Source organism: Ursus arctos, unplaced genomic scaffold (genome assembly GCF_023065955.2).
Source record: "Ursus arctos isolate Adak ecotype North America unplaced genomic scaffold, UrsArc2.0 scaffold_15, whole genome shotgun sequence".
In the NCBI taxonomy this organism is placed as follows: Eukaryota; Metazoa; Chordata; class Mammalia; order Carnivora; family Ursidae; genus Ursus; species Ursus arctos.
In genome coordinates, this window is record NW_026622819.1 from 38,651,872 (window position 1) to 38,673,017 (window position 21,146).

General features: G+C 43.1%; 1 long non-coding RNA gene across 1 annotated transcript in view; it reads left to right on the forward strand.

The window, feature by feature from the left end:
- Positions 1–238: 238 nt before the first annotated feature.
- Positions 239–21,146, forward strand: part of LOC113263917 (uncharacterized) — a 31,031-nt gene continuing 10,123 nt past the window's right edge. Inside the window, exons 1-2 of the long non-coding RNA XR_003319457.4 lie at positions 239–6,570; positions 7,672–7,757. This is a non-coding gene — a long non-coding RNA (uncharacterized LOC113263917). The remainder of the gene's footprint in view (positions 6,571–7,671; positions 7,758–21,146) is intronic.

Here is a 21,146-nt window from a genome sequence, read left to right on the forward strand (position 1 = left end):
TTAATTAGAAATTAAAACTCATTTCTACTCTACACTCATTTCTACTCTACACTCAAGAACAGAATACACATAAAAATAAAACAAGATGAAATGAGAGAGGGAGACAAACCATAAGAGACTCTTAATCATAGGAAACAAACTGAGGGTTGCTGGAGGGGAGGGGGGTGGGTGGTGGGTAACTGGATGATGGGCATTAAGGAGGGCATGTGATGTGATGAACACTGGGTATTGTACACACCTGGTGATCACTGAACTCTACCTCTGAAACTGGTAATACAGTATATGTTAATTAATTGAATTTAAATTAGAAAAAAAAGAACAGAATACACAAGGGCATGAAAATCAGGTGGCAGGAATCAATGAAGACCATCTTAGAGGCTCCCTATTACAGTATGTGCTGACAAGCCTGGGAAGTAATCTGGAGTGATCCATTTCTTTGGCTACAATGATTGGCTACAAAAATTTAGCTTTTGCATGTGATCAGATGGTATAGGCATTTATTTCAAATCAGGTCAATGAGACTTAACCTTGGAACTTTGGCTGAAACACTTGGAAAAGAGACCTTCTCTTTCCACTGGAGTTTCTAAGACATCATCCTGGAGTCTCAGTGGCCATCTCTGTCACCATCTTAGGAAAGCACCTTGAAAACAAGGCCAACATAGAGGAAATATGACCAAAAAGTAGAACTGAAATATTCCTAGTGTCACTCTTTGAATACCTCGATCTGGGTGTAATTAGAGCCACTTCTACCCCTGGATTTTCTGTTTCATATCCTAATAAATACTTTCTCTCTCTCTCTTTACTTAAGCCACCTTGAATTGAGTTTCTGTCACTGCTACGGAAAGACTACTGATGTACAGATATAGTATAATAATGATACTATAATTATTTTAAAATTTTTCTGTCTGGTAAAAAAGAATCACCAGGAGCTTAAGGTTGAACAGGGATGATAGACCAAATCACTTCTCGCATTTGTAGTAAACTATTTACTCAGTATCTTAAATTTATAGGGCCTGAGCCAGTGAGAGAGTTTCAACTCACTTGCCCTAAGTCCTTGTCATTACAACAGTAGGCAGTAGTACCTTGTTGCCCTTCAGATGCTCAGCTGACTCTGTATCTGGCTGAACTTGGATTTGAGAGGTAGTGCTACTCCAAGTCAGTGTTTCTCAACCAGGGGTGATTTGGCAATACTAGAGAACATTTTTTGTTGTGATAACAGAGGGGGGAAATATCCTACTACCATGTAATGGGTAGAGGTCAGGGATGCTGCTAAACTTTCTACAGTGTAGACTGCCTCCTCCCCCAGGCCCGCAGAAAGAATTATCCAGCCCCAAATCTCCATAGCGTTGAGGTTGAGAAATCCTGCTTTGTGCCGTCTGTGGTTACTTGGCAAATTATAGTGTGGGACTATATTTGCTTGTTTCTGGATAAATAATAATACAGGAAGGTTCAAGCTTGAACATGTCAGAACACGATGTCTTGGAGGAGAGTCTTTCTTCATCTTGTCTCCCATGGTTTGTCCTAAAGCCTGTAAAGTGACTCAACAGAGAATGGGTTCTTAATGTTATTCAGTCCCTATTCAAAAACGGATTCCTCAAACATATATTCGTATCCTCTGTTCTGTTCTGTAGAAGGACTTTCAACCGAGGATGGCCTGGGGCGCTAAACAAAGGGAAAACACAATTTAGGATCTCCTGATGGAATCTGGTTCCACAGCATACTTCTTGACACAAATCCACATTCTGGTTTTAAATATTGAGGGCCTTTCCTCTAGCTGGAAAACAGGCAACTCAGATTTTAATCTGTGACATTAAGATCTGAATGAAAACCAGGAATAAAAGCTTAACCTTACTTTTCTTGCTATTAAAAAATTTAATTTTTCCATGATCACGTGGTATTTGGCTTTCCTGCTTCCATCCCGTCCTGGGGATGTGTTTTGGATCCTACCTAGTATTGCTACTAATGGAGACTTGTTCTTTTGTTTCTTCAAGTGCCTAGCACATAGTGGATATTCGACACACTTTCCACTGTGCTTTGTTATAAGAGATTCTAAGGTCTCCAATAGTAAGTTCTCATGACGGGGTCCTTCTGAGGGTTGGGGGCTATGAGGCAGTTAAAAGCTATTATCTGAGGTCCTGGATAATAGTGTTTGCAGTTGTACCAAGCAGGAGAGAGCATGTGAGGGGACCAGTGCAGCCTAGAATCCAGCCCAAGCTCCCCTTCTCAAGGTCTGTGCTTGACTAAGAGATGTATTCACCAAAGACACTGACCACTGGCCTGGTCACACTCTCTGTGGTGTTATGTCCCTCTAGAAGGGATGCCCCTGCCTTCAGAAGAGGTTAGGGGAGACACCATGAGGACCCAGACCTAAAATGCCCACAGGCTGTTTGAAAGAGACATTTCATCCTACATGCAGATGTCCTTGAGCTTCTGGAGTCCATGCCTTACTGCAGGCTTCCATTATCCACACCTACAGTCTGGGCTCATAGGCAGTATAATTATCATTTCAGCAAGGTCCTATTAAGTCCTACTACCCAGCTATAAAAATATAGCAGGTGCTTATTAGGTTCTGACACAAACCCAAAGACAAATTGCATGGGCACTGTGCTTAGAGCACGCACCTGTGTCTTTCACTTGAAGTCCACATGGCCTTTATGTTTTACTGCAGGGTAATCATTTGGAAAGCAGAGCTGGGATGTTTTGTTTCCCCTCTTGCAGTTAATTGTTAGCTAAGACACAAGGAAGGTGAATGAAAGAAAACTTCCCTGAATCAAAAGGTGAAGTCATCTGTAATGACTCAGACCCAAAAAAAGTAGCTGAGAGGACGTCATCAAGCCCACTATATTATTACCTTCCCCTCTTGGGTTTCCCTTCCCAGTGAATGACACCAGAGTTCCCCTAGTACTCAAATTGGAAACCAGGTTGCCAGCTTAGACCTCTGTCTTTCTCTCTCCTCCAAGCTTGAAGAATGACCAAATTCAGTTAACTCTACCTCTTTAACACCTCTTATATCACCTCTGCCTCTTTGCTTTCATGACTTCACTGCCTTAGTCCAACGGTCATCATCTGTTGCCTGGCCTGTTAGAATGGAGAGTATCCTGCTTTCAATCCCTTCTCCTGGCAGCTGCCCCCAAGAATGTGAAAACCTAAGTCTGATCATGTTGTTCCCCAGCCTTTACTCTGCCTTTGCCTTGACCTTCTTTCCCCCCAGTCCTGTTTTTCTGATGAACCTCTAATTACCTAGCTTTGTGAGTCAGCTCACGTGTCTCTTCCTGGGGAAAACCTCTGCTTTCACCTTTCTACAAGTGACCACTCCCTTCTTCATACCCTGCTGTGTCCTGTACATACTTCTTCAGTACACTTGTGTCCCCTATGCTGGAAACTCCTTCAAGGTGGGATATCTTCAAACTACAGGGTCCTACATGGCCTCTGGGGCAGGGTAGCTGCTTAGTAAATGCCTACGGTTCACAAGAATACTGTTTCAGACTTTGTCGCTGACAAAGAACTTTCAAAAATACCGTCGCAGGATTTCTTTTCCTTCAGTGCCCGTGGTTCTTGGTCACACCACTTTGAAGAATGAAGAGGTAGACCAGACGAAGAGTGGTGGGCGGCAAAGCAAGGTTTATTGAGAGAGAGTAAAGCACAGTTTATTGGGCAATAGCACAAAGCTCCCGAAGAGGGAGGGGACCCGAGGGGTTGCCAGTTTGGCATTTAAATCTAGAGGTTTTTATGTACTCTTTGGTGTGGGCTGTTTTAATCTGATTAACCCTCCGTGTGCCTGTCACCCAATCGATCAGGTTTTGTCCACTCACTCATGAACCTATCAGGTAGTCGTTCACGTGGGAAAGGGTGGAGGGCTCCTTCCAGGGTGGTGTAAAGTCTTTTTAAGGGTGGTTTCCTTTTAGGGTGGGGACCTCTTGTCTCTGCCTGCCTTTCTTTGGACTATCCTTCATTACCACTATCTCACTTAAAGGTTTTTTCTCTGAGACTTGCATCCTGGCTCTGGAAAAAGTCCCTTGATATTTCTGAACTTCAGTGTCCCTATATATCAGGTATAATCATACCTATTTGTGGACTAAGATCCATGTTCTTCTCTGTGTCATGCAGTTGCCTCTCCAAAAGAGACTGAGAAAAATGACCATTTATTTACTTATGTAACAAGTGCAAATGCTGTCTGGCAAAGTGCAAGCTTTACATCAACTGTAATCAGATTCACATCTCAGTTTCCACTTTTCCACTGACTCAGACTGTCTGTGTAGAGTATAAGTCACTGTAAAGATGTTTAAAATGAATTTGAAATGATTGCATATAATTTAATAAATCTGAAGGACAATTAGATTCCTGTCACTGTGTTAGAAGCTTTCACATTCATCAGGCCAATTATTATTATAACCATCGTGCCCAGTGTGCTGTATTTACCCTTGGTGAACCCTCCTGCCTGCTGAAGCCAGGGAATCATTTGATTAAAACATTGATTAAGTGCTAATTGTATATTTTCCACAGCAACTAACACAGTGGTTTGTACAAAGCTGTGATCTAAGTCGTGTAAGACTTAGCTCTCTTGGAGGAGTTCATGAACATCTAATCCCTTTAGATATTAGAACTAAATGACTAGCTTGAATTCCTAAAAAATAGGTCTAGAAACTAGGAGCACAGGAAGGCAAAATCACTCTCAGCTGAGAGATCAATCCATCCTTGCGTTATGGAGGAAAATGAGAATTTCCTTGAAGACCAATTACCAAATAATATTAGCTGACATTTATTAAGCCCTTACCATGGTAAACACTTTACAAGGAATATCTCATTTAATCCTTTAGAGAGTCCCATGGGGTTATGATTTGCAATTACATTTTATAGAGGAAGAAACTGAAACACAAGGGAGCAGAATCAGAGGAGTGGCAGCAGCAGAAGTTCAATCCGAGAGTTGGTTTCAGATCCTACGCAATCAACCCATCCTCTAGAAGGCAACCAGGCAGTGTCTGGTGATGGCATTAGGTGTCACCTCTGCAGATGAATGATTTGACAAATCTATCCCAATTCTGCTGTGCTTGGAGAACCCCCCTCCAGTCCCTGTTCTGTGAACATGGATGGAACAACCGATGTGAGTGTCGGGATCTCCTCTCTCTCTCCCAAGTTAGACGTTTCCAGATCACTTACGCAAGATGGCTTTGGGTTTTGGAGAGATATGGAGTAGAGCTGTGTGTGTGTGTGTATGTGCACGTGTGTGTGTGTTGGGGGGGAAGGGGGTGGGAAAGGAGCTACTTTGAGGACTCTGCATCCTCGCTGTTCTTCTTGGAGCTTCTTCTCATTTTAAATACTGACTCACCATTTCTTTAGTCAGTCGGAGTACTGAGCACTCAGGTCTGGATGCAGTGACTCTAGCGAGAGCCAAGGACAAACTCTGATTCACCACCCTGGATCCAGGACCTCAAGGCCTTCTTGTAGACATGCCAGTCAACATCTGGTGCAGAAAGCCGGGCTCAGATTGCAGGCCTACTGCTGTATAGTCACTGCTGAGGGCTCTTTCCAGGCACCCAGAGGAGCACAGTTTTCCAAGAGTCTCTCCATGGAACTTGGAGTCCATTGGAAAATTCCAACACTTACAGAGGCAAAAATGAATTTTAGAAGGCTGTAGTAATTCAAAGCAAAACAAAATAATCCATTTCCCCGAGGGCGTTTGAATTTAGCTTCTGATGAAAATAAGACTGTTTCAGTGACATCATACAGCCGTGTTTATCTCATCCTGCCATCTCTGAGCGGAGCCAGCTCAGTGCTTGCTCCCAGCCAAAACCAACAGCCGGGCCTCTTTTGCAACACTGAGAAGTCACTCTTTTATTTGATGCTGAGAAATCTCCCTAAAGGAACGCTTCGCAGAACTGTGCTCAGTATCCTGCTCTTTAGTAGGAAAACAAATCCAGGATGGTTTTAAGGACGATCGGTTATCGCAGAGTCAAAGTTCATACCATTAAACCAGGCTATTTTTCCATTGGATGTTTCACTTACTATGTGCTCAGAAGGGCTCCAAATAAAACAATCTGGCCAATTCCTTCTTCACTTCTCTCTCTGCCAATGAATAAATGCTGAATATTATAGTTCACATGACTGAATTTATTCTCCGCTCCACAGCCTGTTATTAATGTAACTTCCATTTTATTACATGCCTGCTGTATGTGAGTCTCCATTCTGGCTGCCACGGTGAATTGAAGGATGAAAAAGACACTCCTTTTCCTCTCTAGAGGAGACTGAAGAGATGTCACCACAAATAAAACATCTGAACAAGCCACGTGATTATCACCATTCGCTGATGCACCCACTAGGACCCAGAGGAGGAATCTGAGTGAAGAGGAATTTGGCCTGGACTTATAATGCTGCACAGAGCTTTCTTGAGCAGATGTGACATCGGCCGAAGACACACGATTGATTATGCTGTACCAGTATTTGGGGGAATAGCTGCATTCACCATAGCCATTCATTATCATTGAGTGCTGTGATCTGTGAGTTTCAGTTCCGACTGCAAAACCCAAAAGGGTCAGTGCAGATCGCACTGTCCGCTTCCCGTCTTTAACAGAGGTAAGAACCACCTTCCACCCCAACCCCACTCCCCATTGCACAGAGAAGAGTTAATCAGAGGTCCCCCCTTGGCATATACTTTGCCTTCTTTTTGCTCTGGCCAGCAATCCAATCTCTGAAAAGGTGGGGGGGCTCATGGCATCTCAGGAAGATGCTGGTCATGGGTCCAAGGAGCTCCGGGTTGCTGGTGGTGCACATTTCCGTTGTAAGGCCCTGCGTTCAAGCAGACTGAAAACTCCAGCTCCCCATCTACCTCCTGGGCCATGTTTCTCTTAGCTCAGTTTCCCAGAGCTGTGCAGAGGCCAGGGCAGTGGATCCAGCCAAAACATGTCCTTGGCAGAGACGCCAAAAGGGAGCCCTGAAGAACAAAGGAAGTCTAGCAGATAACTGGCTCCTCGGAAGGAATCCGGAGGGTTAGAACCACAGTGAGCTGTTGGCACCAGCGGGGGATGGAAACGGCCTTGCAAACTGAGTCCCAGCCTGTCTGTGCATCTTGGTGGCCTGAATGCTGTCAAACCACACCCCCTTCCTGGCAGACATGCGGGGTGAATGACGGCTGGGTGCAGGATGCTGTGTCTCCCTCTTAGATGTGCGGCCTTTCCTAGGAGCCCAGGCAACCTGGGAGGAGGAAGCCGAGCCACACAGAGATGCCGTGTGCTCTGACTACCACAGGGGCCTGCTCCTCGTTTCCCTCACCACCCCAGTCCCAGCCAGGGGGTCAGAGGTGGGGCAGTGAGGATGAGGGGATTTGTCATGGTTTCTTTATTTTTTTAATTTTTATTTTTTAAAGATTTTATTTATTTATTTGTCAGAAAGAGAGAGAGAGCGAGCACAAGGAGGGGAAGCAGCAGGCAGAGGGAGAAGCAGGCTCCCCGCTGAGCGAGGAGCCCGGACTCGGGACTTGATCCCATCCTGGGATCATGACCTGAGACAAAGGCAGACGCTTAACCAGTTGAGCCACCCAGGGGTCCCACTATCATGGTTTCTTTAAAAAGAAAATGCACAAGTTCTTTCTATTTAGCCAAGCCTCAGGCGGATAAGAAGTATGCCTTTCAAACACAGGACAGGGTCTTTCTGATACTAGAATCACTTGTTTTGCAGCTAAAAGGGCAACAACCCTTAGGCCTGGTGAACCTGGGTCAGAAGATAGAACCTGGGTATTTACAAAGTTTACTGCACAACCCCTGGTGAGTCCTTTACCCTGAATCAGTAAAATCCTGCTTTTTTTTCTTTTAAAGATCTATTTATTTATTTGTGATAGAGAGAGTGAGCACAAGCAGGGGGAATAGCAGGCAGAGGGGGAAGCAGGCTCCCTGCTGAACAAGGAGCCAGATGTGAGACTCGAATCCAGGACCCTGAGATAAGGGCCTGAGCCAAAGGCAGGCCCTTAACCGACTGAGCCACCTAGCGCTTAACTGACTGAGCCACCCACTTGTCCCAGTAAAATCCTCCTTCTAGTTGCAAATGGAAGGATTGAGAATCTTGTGTTTTGTATACCAAGCAGAGGTGCTGGCTTCATTCATTCACTCTTCAAAATATATTTAGATCCCGAAGATGCGGCCTGATAGTTTAGATACCAAATGGTTCGGTATCTGTGTTGGTACCACACCTATGTCAACTAGTCACCTGATTTGGGCCAGATGATTTCTATATCTACCCTTTGTTTCTGTATTTCCAAAAAGGCAGAGTTAGCTGATTGAATAGAGCTGGGACCAGGAGTTCACCTCTTTGTCTGGGTTGAACACAGGACCCCCACAAGGCCAATGAGTTCCAGTGACCAGAGACCAGCATCTGCTTTTATTCTTCTGAGGTTTAGTGACTGAGAACTTGGACTGGTACAAGGCCTCCTTGTTCGAGACCAAGCTCTGACGCTTAGTAGCTATATGACCTGGGGCAAGTTGCTTAACATCTCTATGCCTCAGTTTTCCCATCTGAAAGGTAATACAATCATAGTACAGTCCTCATAGATATCAGTAGCATGTAAAGCACTGGAAGAAACTCTCAATAAATGTTGGCTGTCATTATGCATTTTGTATTTTACAACTAATCCTTTGGAGGACATTCCAGCTTAATTACTGAGAGCTTCTCTGGGTCTTGAACACAAATTTACTTTGTGTGCTGGGATAGGAGGCTACATGCTTTCGGAGTCAACAAATATCCACTGAGAGCCTACCCTGTCCAAAGGTGCGCCGAGAAAAGGCATATACTTTGCCTTCACGTGGCTATTCATCCTGTTGGGAGATACTCATTTTATTGTGGTTTACTTGTTTGAAACATAGAAAGTATTATGAATAAGAGAAGCATCTGTAGGTACTTGGAATCTTTTTTTCTTCTCTTTCATGGCTAGAATCTCATTTTGATTCTGACAACAGCCCTGTGCAAAGCAGACAGTATTTGGAAGAGTGGTTTTCAATTCTCAGTGTCTTGGTGGGTTCTTTGGAGGTCCTTAGAAGCCAATGGGGGTGGGAGGTGAAATGGGTGTAAGGGTCCACTTGAGGGACCACCTCCAAATACACACGTATGTACCTCCTCCAATCAGGATATCTCTGTGGCAACATATTTGACATTGAACTTCCTCATGTCATCACATCAAGTTTCTGCTGGACGTAGACACTGGTGTGTGGAAGAAATCCATGGTCTGACTTATTGCTGCGAGTTAGGACTTCTGAGAGGTGGGCCTTGCCATAAGACTGAGACTCAAGAAATACCTTCTAGTAGAGGTATTTGTTTCCGTTTGGGGTTTGCTTAGTATACTGGAGCCTGGAAACAATTTAGTCCATCATTTTAGAGGATAAAACCACTTCCAAGCACCTCCTTCACTTGAACATTATAAAACCTGCAAACATTGTGATTGAAATGAAGGAATCAAACCCCAGATTAAAATACAAAGCACTACAAGTCTGAAAGATATATAATACATTTTAACGTGTTTTATAAACATACTCCATTTAGGAATATTAAAAATTATTGACCTCATGTTCACAAAATATTTTTACAATAATTCATATTTATCAGTACACTTGTTTCAGTGCACTAGAAATTTATTAATTGAATTTACTATAAAACTTTAACTTTTTGCTACAAATAGAACCAGAAGCTATTGAACTTAAAATTTTGCAATTTTAAGGCAGCCAGAAAATAATTCCATAGTGATTAAATTCTGAACTTGATGTCCAGAACATCTTTTTTTTTTCTCCTTATTGGTAGTCATAAACATATTTTGTGTTTTTGAGAGTCTCAAAAAATACTTGTACTGATCTGGGCCATTTGGTGGAGAACATTCTTAAAGGTGTAAAACCAGAAGCCTTAATTATTAATGTATATTCATTATATATAATATATACCATATAATGTAGAATATATTAATATAATTAATATAACCCTCATGGTGTATAAAAATTTTATATATATTATCTCAGAAATCTTGGCACTGTAATTTTAAATAGCCCTTTTGGCCTTTAAAGAAGACATAGAAGCCTCCACGGTATGACTAGAGGAGGCCTCTGGGCCTGAGCGCCAGGAATGCTGCTCCTTTCTGAATGTCCACCTGGCCCTGGGGCTCTCCCATTGCCAGTCTGTCTACGGTTCCCTCGCTGAGCCTGGAAGACATGCTGTCCCCCATCTCCTGAGCCACGCAGGGACAAAAACGGGCCCCTTGTTTTCCTTTTTGTTCTTTAGCAAAGTTCATTTAAAAATGCCAGCATCTCCTCATTGTGAAAATGGAAAAATATGAGAAAACAAATACAGATAATAAGAACAACATAAAAAGCTGCCGGTTTCTAAAGCACCTGCTGCAGCTTTCAAGCCTCCCCATACAGTCGGGGCTCCGATCTTCTGCCCCTGGCGTGGAGGAGAGGCACACATCCCCGGAGCTTTTCCTGGTAGTCTTTTTTCTTGCTGTTTGCCTTGTTTTATTTTATTGAAATGACCTTGTCGCACTGGTCCCAGAAGGTTATCAACTGCAACATCTATTTCAGGAATGGAAAATATTCACCATCCATCAATGGGGGTGGCGTATGCAGTGGTACTCAGCCCCGATTTCCTTTCAGAGTGGGGCCCTTTGGCCCCCCGCTACCGGGAGTAGTTGTGGCTGAAGCACTTGGTGGAGTTTCTCTGGGAATTAGCCTCTGCCCAAGAGAGCCATGTTGCCCAAGGCCATAACCCTTGCCTGGGAAAGCCTGCGTCCAGGGAGTGTTGGCTATTCAATGTGGGGGGCGTGAGGTCCAGGCCCCTTGCCTCTCCAGGGGCAATCTCAGCTCTAGGGAATCCCCTGAGGCCTCTGCCCCAATTGCAGGGCAGTTCAGCTTCTCTTGCCCTGTCCTGCTTCCCTCACCCCCTTACAGAAGTATATATAAGAGCTCTCCTGGATAAGCCCGCCCCATGCAGCTCTCAGGCTTTTGGAGTCTGCTTCCCAGGGAACTGATCTATGGCAGACTGGGCTGACTCTGGGCGGAAGACCAGAGCCCCGTGCTCAGAAGGGACTTGCACTTGGTTTAACACTTTCCTGCAGTCATTTTGAAATTCTTAATTTTTAAACATTGGGTCCCATATTTTCACTTTACACTGGGCCCTACAAATTAAGTAGCCTGTCCCAGTGACAGGCACTGAAGGGGAAACCGACCTGGAGCACGATGTTGAGAAGGAATCTGTGATGTCTCCTAGGCTTGGGAGGGTAAGTGTTCTATCTGCCATGGGTGTAGGGGGAGCTGAGGGGCGGGGGGAGCGTTAACTGCCTTCTGTCCTGGCTTTACTGAGCTGTATTTTCTGAATACAGAAAATACAGAAAGGGCAGATGGAAAACATAACACAAATAGCACGTACCCTGCAACAGGTTTCAACAAAAATGGTGATGAAGAGATACATAGGGTGGAGTGAGGGTCAGGATAAGGCAGTTAGCATTACCTGGTAATCTTTTTTAAAAAGCGAAGTTGTGGGGTGCCTGGGTGACTCAGCTGGTTAAACGCTGGCTTAGGAGAGAGGCTTAGCTGGGTGTTTCGATTCTCTTGGATATCTCACTGCTCTTTTCTGGTCTAAGTGAGGCCTGGTTTTTATCCTTCTAAGTTTCATGGATGGCTTCAGGGATGGCTCGGGGGCACGCTCTCCCACCGTCTGCACAGCTGGCGCACTCGCACCTGGGCCGGCCCTGGCAAGTGGCTTTCTGAGTTGACCCATTTCCCCTTTGCACTTTCACAGTATGACAACGCTTCCCCCATTAAATAACTGGGCACCTGCCTTTCCGATGAGGTCTTCTGGGTGCAGCCATTTTGATGGTGGAACAAATCAAGTAATTACAAGTATATTTTCAGTGAAAAAAAGATTCTGAGTAATACTCATGACCGAAACATCATCTCTCATTTTCTCCTTTAGTAGCACTTTTACAAAACTACCCTGTGAACATGTGCGTCGTTCATACCTGAGCCATACAAGCCGAGAGCTTTCCCCAGTCCTGCTCTGCTTCTTGTCCCAAAGTGGTTTCCCTTCCCAACCACAATCCCAACTGCTAGAGTTGCATCAAAAACAAAGAGAAAAGAAAACAATGGTTTATTATTATTAAGTGAAACATCTGTTTAAACAATGTACCCAATTTAAAATTGGTAAAAATAACACTAATAATTTTATATGTGTGTGTATATATATATATTTACACACACATATAATTTGAAAGAATACTTGACACATGTAATAAGCATGTGTAATGTATGTACATATATAATATATTTACATATATTAACTCACTTGATCCTCACAACACATTGAGGCACAGAGAGGTTAAACAATTTACCCAATATTACTTTCAATGCACGTGGACGGGGCTGGGGCTCAGAACCAGGCAGCCTGTGTTCTTGACTGCTATGCCATCTGCACACATGTTCTCCAATTGAATGGTGAAACAGTTACCAAATGCATTATTTTTTACCTTAAATATAAAGGTTAAGATACATTAATGAAAGGTGTGTCCAAATACACAACTTGATGAAAGCTACTCATTGGTCGATGCAAATGGAATTCATTGTGAAACAGCCGGCACAAGGCAATTGATAAATGAACTTCATTTATCCAATCTGGAGAAGACCAAGGGTATGAGTAGGCCAAGTAGAGAGAAGGCAGACCATAGAAATTCTGGAATGTGAGAGAACTGAGAAAGGGGTTTTGAGACTTTTGAACCTGGAAACAGAATACAAAGGCAGAACTACCTTCAAATATCTGTGAGGAATCTCATAATTTTCTTTTGAATGAATCATGAATGAAATATTACCTATTAATCTTTTGCCCATTTAGAATAAGTGTTAATATCAGAATTCATTTTAATCAAATGTCCTTGGGCTCAGAAGAGTGGATTTTAAGACACTTTATTGAAAGAAATTTCCTTTTTTTTTTTTTTTTGGAAGAAATTTCCTAGTAAGTCTAGATTTTGCTGGGTCCTATCAACAATGGGGAAGGAAGCAAAGTGAGGTGAGGCGGGTTATGGTCAGGGGTGGGGAATACAGAAATACAGAAAGGGCAGATGGAAAATATAACACAAATAGCACGTACCCTGCAACAGGTTTCAACAAAAATGGTGATGAAGAGATACATAGGGTGGAGTGAGGGTCAGGATAAGGCAGTTAGCATTACCTGGTAATCTTTTTTAAAAAGTGAAGTTGTGGGGTGCCTAGGTGACTCAGTTGGTTAAGCATGGGACTCTTGGTTTTGGCTCAGGTCATGATTTCAGTGTCATGAGATCAAGCCCCACATTGGGCTCCATGATCGGCATGGAGCCTGGTTAAGATTCTCTGTCTCCCTCTCCCTCTGCCACACCACCCCCTCTCGTGCGTTGTGTGCCTGTGCGCACCATGCATGCTCTCTCAAAATAAAAAAGTGAAGTTGTGTCAAAACAGCTTCTTGGAAGCACCCTCCTTTGACTATGGCCCACTAATACACAGAATTATGTGGGGTACCCTGTAAAATGCCGACTACAGTGCCTGGCCCTCTGGACACAACCTTCCTGACATCTTTGTTTCTATAGCTCCCTGGCAGAGCCAGCCCCAGAGGCCAGACAGACCTGTTCTGACTGGTCTGCGGCTTTCACCTTCACCTGTCTGGAAACCCTGGACTGCTCTCCAGTGTCCACAAGACTTCACGGTTTTTGAACTGATAGATTAGAGCGACAGAGCATATTTCCCCCTATTTCAAAACTTCTGTATAAAAATGGCTTTATTATTCTTACACTTAGTGTGATTGCCCATTTGTCAGCTAGACAGGGGCTCCCTTTATAAGGTTTGGAATTCAGTACCTATTGGTATTCCAACTGGACATGAAGCTTTCTTGAAGAATGGCTGCTGGATACATAATATGTTGAATTTAATGACCTAAACATATCCTGCCAGGGTGCATTTTCAAGACGAGCCAATGGTGCTTTCTGAAGAGTTTATGGTTTTTGCAATAACTTGGTCATTTTTTTCCCCCTTGGCCCACTGATACAGGAAGGTTAACCAAAAAAAGCCTCGGGAATGGAGTCACATGATCTGAGTTGGTGTTCTTTTTCTGACCTGAGTTTTATAGACTTATGGAACCACTCTCCAATCCTCAGTTTTTACATGGACGAATGGGTGTAATTTTACCTCTAATATTTAATGAAATGTGGGACAGCGGAAGAGTACTATGTGAAATTTTATAAGTTTGGTGAATCATTTTCCTTTTAGGAGAGCATCTGCGTCTAAAAGTCTGGCTCATGGGGCGCCTGGGTGGCTCGGTCAGTTGAGCATCTGCCTTTGGCTCAGGTCATGATCCCAGGGTCCTGGGATGGAGTCCTCCCATGTCAGGCTCCTTGCTCAGTGGCAAGCCTGCTTCTCTCTCTGCCCCCCCCCCCCAACTTGTGCTCTCTCAAATAAATAAAATCTTTAAAAAAATGTCTGGCTCATGAAAAAAAAATTGGTGACTGACAGCTGATATTAATTATGTACTCACTGATTAGACGGGTCACTTCATTTAGCCCCATAACAATCTTATAGAGTAGGGGTTTTGTTTTTGTTTTTGTTTTTCTCATCTTTGTAGGTAAGGAAAACAGAAGCATAGAGTCAACAACTTGCTATTGGTCACCCAGGAACAATGGTATCAGCTGGGCTTTGAACCCTGGCTACTTCCTGCTGGGGCTTGACTTTGTAACTGTGAGTCCTTTGAAGGCCTGAAGTGGGGGCCAGCTAGCTGAGCAGTAATTCTGTCCAGACACAATGTCTCTCTTTTAAATGTTTTTTTTTTTAAAGATTTTATTTTTATTTATTTGACACAGAGAGAGACAGCCAGCGAGAGAGGGAACACAAGCAGGGGGAGTGGGAGAGGGAGAAGCAGGCTCCCAGCGGGGGCGCCTGATGTGGGGCTTGATCCCATAACGCCGGGATCACGCCCTGAGCCGAAGGCAGACGCTTAACGACTGCGCCACCCAGGTGCCCCTCTTTTAAATGTTTTTTTACCTTTATTTCATATGTCTCACTTTAGATAGTATTTATCTCAATAGAGAGGAATATAAATGTGGAGAAACATCATCTCTACACTTTGGAAAACCGAATTAGAAATGAAAATTTAAAAGACCTGCCACGAATTTCTGCCCTGAGGCTGACAGTGGAAATTTGCTCTCAGAGGTCATTGTGGGTTGGCCACTGGAGGCTTTCTTAAGCAGGAAAATAAACGTTTAAAACCAAGAATATGAGGAGATGAACATTTTAAAACTCCAGGGTTTTGGAGGCTATCATGTTAAAATACCTTCTGAAAAGCTAATGTATTAGAATTTGTATAGGTATTTGTAATTTATGTAAAATGGCTGTCCTAATTTGGGGCTGATCACAATAGCTGGTGTATCATATGTACTCAATAAATACATTTTTTAAAAAAAAGATTTATTTATTTATTTGAGAGGGAGAAAGAGTATGTGCAAGCATGAGCAGGGGGGAGGGGCAGAAGGAGAGGGAGAGAATCCCAAGCAGACTCCCTGCCAAACATGGAGCCTGATACCGGGCTTGATCCCACCACCCCGAAATCATGACCTGAGCCCAAATCAGGAGTTGGCTGCTTAATAGACCGAGCCATCCAGCCACCCCAATAAATACATTTTAAATGAGCAGATGAATGAATGAATCTGGCAAAGACAATGTCAGTTCCAGCACTTGCCAAAAATAATAATATCTAATATTTACTAATGGCTTATTATGTGTTAGGTATGGTCTAAATATATAGCACACCGTAGCTCTTTCAACTCTTAAACAACCCTAGGAAGTAAGGACTATTTTTTTTTTCTTTTTAAATATTTTATTTATTTATTTGACAGAGGTAGAAACAGCCAGCAAGAGAGGGAACACAAGCAGGGGGAATGGGAGAGGAAGAAGCAGGCTCCCAGCAAAAGAGCCTGACGTGGGGCTCGATCCCAGAACGTGGGGATCACGCCCTAAGCCAAAGGCAGATGCTTAAGGACTGAGCCACCCCAGGACTATTTTTAATCTTTATTTTGAAGGTAAGAATAATGAGGATCAGAGGTACTTTCAGTAACTTACCCAAAGTAAGCTGTACACCCAAGATTTAAACTTGGGCCCTGTGGCCTGGAGTCTATGCTTGAAACTGTAGGGACAAGCACTCTCTCCAAGAAATGAAGCTCGTTTTGGCCTAATTAAGCTCTGCTTAGTCACCCCCAGGGGAGAAGTGGTCTGCAGGCTTTCTGGAGGGGCCTCTTGGAGCTGAGTGCTGGGGCTGACTAATGAGGTTATGTGAGGGCAATACTGAATTGGGCAAGGAGTGAGGGTGGGTTGTGGGCCAGGCTTTTAGTAAAGGGAATCATCACTTTCTGTGGCTAACAGAGATAGTACTCCTTGGGCAGTCCTTTAGCTGATCCAACTGGCTCTCTTAAAAGTGAATGGAGGGGTGCCTGGGTGTCTCAGTTGATTGGGCATCTGACTCTTGACTTAGGCTTGGGTCATAATCTCAGAGTCCTGGGTTCGAGCCCCACATTGGACTGCGTGCTTAGTGGGGAATCTGCTTGAGTATTCTATCTCCCTTTCTCTCTGCCTCCCACCCCCACTCATGCACTCACACCCTCTCTCTCTCTGTCTCTCTAAAATAAATAAATCTTTCTCTCTTACAATAACACGATGCTTTTTTTTCAGATTGTTTTTTACCCCAAAATTGTTGCAATATACATTTTTTAAAAAGATTTTATTTACTTATTTGATGGAGAGAGAGAGAGAGCACAAGCAGGGGGAGCAGCAGGTAGAGGAAGAGGGAGAAGCAGGCTCCCCACTGAGCAAGGAACCCGATTCTGGGCTTGATCCAGGACCCTGGGATTATGACCTGAGCCAGAGGCAGATGCTTAACCGACTGAGCCACCCAGGTACCCCACAATATACATTTTTAAAAACAATATTTTCTTCTATAATCACAAAGCAAAACAAGAGGCAGAATACCCATCATCATTTCAGAAACAATGATTGTATACTTTTAACATAATATTCAGGTATTTTTAATGACTATCTTATACCAATTTTTAATCATATATACTAAGTGTATACATTTACTAGTTGAAAAATATATTGGTTCTACCTACCTACTACTTTTGATACACTATACAGTAACTTTTGTCTTCTTCCTAATAGCACAATTTATAAGGGCAGGAACACAAAAGATATGTTAGAGAGGTGAAGAAAGTATCAGAGAAATTTCCTCAGCCTTTGTTTGCCATCTCTTTACCTCTCCTTTATGCACATACTGCATTTAGCTGGTCCTCTTTTATCCCCCTTTCATCCTATTGCTATCTAAAGACCTCTCTGCCTTCAGAGCAAGGACAAGTATTCCATATTATTTATTGTTGCTATTGAATTAGCTTATATTACAAGTCAAAAAAAGAAGAAAGAAATGCTTGAGGTTAAGAATGATACACAGAAACTGAGGGAGAGTAAAGAAAAAAAATATGGAAAGTGGTCATACCCCATCAGTGATTATCTGGCAACTCTGGAACAGAGGTTCCTATCTGGACTTAATATCATCAATATAGGGTCAAAAACAAAGTACAACTCTCCAATGATCAGGCTTTATGACTTTACTTTTTGAATATAGCTCAGTTTCATCTCTAATTAGTTGAAAAAACATTTCATTCTGAAGAAGAGCTTATTTCTCATCTAGACATATAAGAAGAGAAATGGCAAGGCTTTCTTTACTACCTGCGGAAGAACCAGAGGGGCAAAATAAATTTTTCCTGTATTTGTACTCATGATTCCTCTTGTCTCCCCTGCTGTCCTGCATAAAGACAAACTTCACAGGAAACTGAGAGATTATACAGAGTACAATCATCTGATAAAAAAAACAACAACAACAATTTTAGCTTATCTCCCTGACTCTTCCCACCCCACCATCCCCCTTACACAGCAAAGATCAGTGTGTTGAGTTTGGCAAGGAGAGTAACTAAAGAAGGTAAAGTGAGAGCTCACAGAACACTTAATACTAAGTTAAAATTCTAACATCATAACATCAAGGTGTCAATCCAACTTTAAACCCATTTGGGAAAGTTTAAGTTATTAATTTAAAAATATGGTAGTACTTCTTTAGCAACTGTAACCTCTTTATATCCTCTTAATTGCTCATGCTAACAACTTTATTGCATACACTACTCCTTATAAATAAATAAATCTTAAAAAAAAGAAGTGAACGGAACTGGGAATAGGGTGATTGAAGGGCCTCAGTTTTCAGCACCTAAATTCAATATGGTACCTAACATGTTGTCCCCTGGCAAGATGAACAAAGGTCAGAGAAGCCCAACTTCAGAGAAGCCCAAGAAAGAGCAATGCTATCAGCAGAAATAGGGTCTCCTCTCTTGGGACTGGCCCTCTAGGAGGTCCTGGGTTGCCCTGACAATCCTGACAAGGTGAAAAAAAAGCAAAACAAAACAAATGCACAGCAGGGGGTTGTCTGGATGAACTTACAAAGGGATTCATAAGCTTCTCCTAGCTTCTCCTTGACTGTCATAATGACAGAAAGGAACTTGTGCTGGCAACCAAAAAGAAAGTTCTCCCACAGTCCTCCAGGATGGTGTGGGGTGGGATGGATAAATTAAAACCTGGAAATCTGTCCATTAAAGTCAGGTTGACTAAAAAAAAATTAGGGAGGAATAAAAAGCATTTTCAGCAGCCCAATGTGGACCCACTGCTCTGCCTTCTTGTTGTGAGACTTCATCTGGGGGTTCAATACCACCTTGCTCCTCAACAACATCAGGCCAGGGCTGTGCAGATGGGTCCTTGTACAGGTGTGGACTGCAGACTGTCTACTTTGGCTCAGAATTACTGTTATATTCTGATATATTATTATTATTATTATTATTATTAATTTTTAAAGATTTTATTTATTTATTTGACAGAGAGGGAGAGATGGCCAGCGAGAGAGGGAACACAAGCAGAGGGAGTGGGAGAGGAAGAAGCAGGCTCCCAGCGGAGCATGGAGCCCGATGCAGGGCTCGATTCCAGGACCCGGCAGAAGGCAGATGCTTAACGACTGAGCCACCCAGATGCCCCCCGATATATTATTATATATAATAATTTATTATTATTATTATTAACCACAAAATCTTACGGTTGAACTAAAACAGATAGATCATATTACATTTATTTTTTAAAAGATACTTTTGGTTACATAAATTATTTGCAAGGAATAATAGTAATAGATGGTAGTAATAGATGAACACATTATAGTTATTTACCATCCCGAAATGTTTTTCTTATTTCAAATTATAATTTTGCAGGGATAAACTCCCTCAGGTATGAGAAGGGAAGGAAAACAAATGACAGCTCTCCCTCGCCTGTTTCTGATTTGAGCTTTTCACTGTCTTCCACGTCGAGACTTGGGGCACAGGGCAAGCACCCCACCTGTGTCAGCCACCGACAGTGCCATCATTTTAACCACTCAAGAAGCCTCCCTTTCGGGAATGTATATTGCTTCTTGGCTCCTGCCTGCTCCTTGGAAATTTGGGGCAAAGAGGCAGGAAAAATAATGTGATTGTTCAAGCGGAAATCAATGGGCTGGGATTGTTTCTTCACCTTGGGTGACTCCCTTGGTACTCAAGGAATAAACAGAATTGGCACCGAGCAGGGAAAACAGCACATCCCCTCTGGACTCACTCCCTTGTTTATAAGCCATAACCTCAGGGACAGTAAGCCGGAGGACCTGCCAGCATGCTTGAGCCAGGATCTCGGCTAATGTCACAATAGCAGTGTTTCCCTGACATCTAAGAGCCCATGATTGCAAATAAAGCCTGAAACAAACTAAGCATTGAATAGTAATGTTATTCCAAAGAGGAAGTAGCAAGGTATGATGAACTGGTTCCCCCCAATTTTTTTCAAGTTTTGGAACCATGTGTGATGATGGCTTTGGTCAAGAAATAAAGTCGGGGAGTTTATAAGACTCAAGAAACCACAGAGATAGCTCCCTTGTTTGCGTCTTTGAACAGAGTAACAGCATGATCACGTCAGGAATTTGGCAGGGCCCAGAGGTTAAGGCCATGGGTAACTAACAGGGGATCCATGGTAATCTCATTTGTCTCAGAGTAGAGACTGCTAGTGTTCCCTTCTTCCTAAGAGAACCTCGATTCAATGTTATCAGCACTGTACCCAACTGGAAAACCACGTTTTCAAGCCTTCCTTTAGACAGGCAACTGAGTTTTGGCCAAAGAGATATAAGTGAATGTGGCATTGTGATTTATAATAAGAAATATATATTTGGTTTTCATCCTCATTTCTGGATCCTAAAACTCTTAAAATGTCCTAAGCGATGAAAACAATAAAACTGTCTTGATATTCATAACAAACCCCTTTCAACCACATGTGAAATTATGCTAGCAGGTGACTTTTGGACTGTACCTAACGGTGGGGCTAGAGGCAGGAGACCCAACCATGTGATTGGAGGGCTGGAACTTTCAGTCCCACCTTTTGGCTTCTGGGGAGGGGAGAGGGGCTGTGGTGAGGTTGAACTGATCAACAATGGGCAATGATTTAATCAATCATGCCTATGTGATGAAACCTCTATAAAAACCCAAAAGGATGGGGTTCAGAGAATTTCTGGGGTGGTGAGCATGTGGAGGGTCTAGCAGAGTGGCATGCTCAGAGAGGACATGGAAGCGCCAAACCCCATTCCCCATATCTTGTCCTGGGCATATCTTCTATCTGGTTGTTTCTGAGTAACATCCTTTGTAATTAGCCAGTAATCTAGTAAGAAAACTGGTTTTCTGAGTTCTGTGAGCCACTCTAGCAAATTATTTAAACCCGAGGAGGGGTTTGTGGGAACCTCTGATTTATAGCTAGTCAGTCAGAAGCACAGGTGACAGCCTGGACTTGGAATTGGGATCTGAAGCTGTGGGGCGGGCAGTCTTGTGGGACCGAGCCCTTAACCTATGGAATCTGAAGCTATCTCCAGGTAGACAGTGTGAGAATTGAGTTGAATTGTAGGACACCCAGCTGGTGTCTCAGAGAATTGTGTGGTGTGGAGAAAGGCCTCACACATCCTACGTGGGAAGTGTTGTGGGTTTGGTAGCTGTGCACGAGAAAAGGAGAAACACAGGGAAGAGAAGTGAA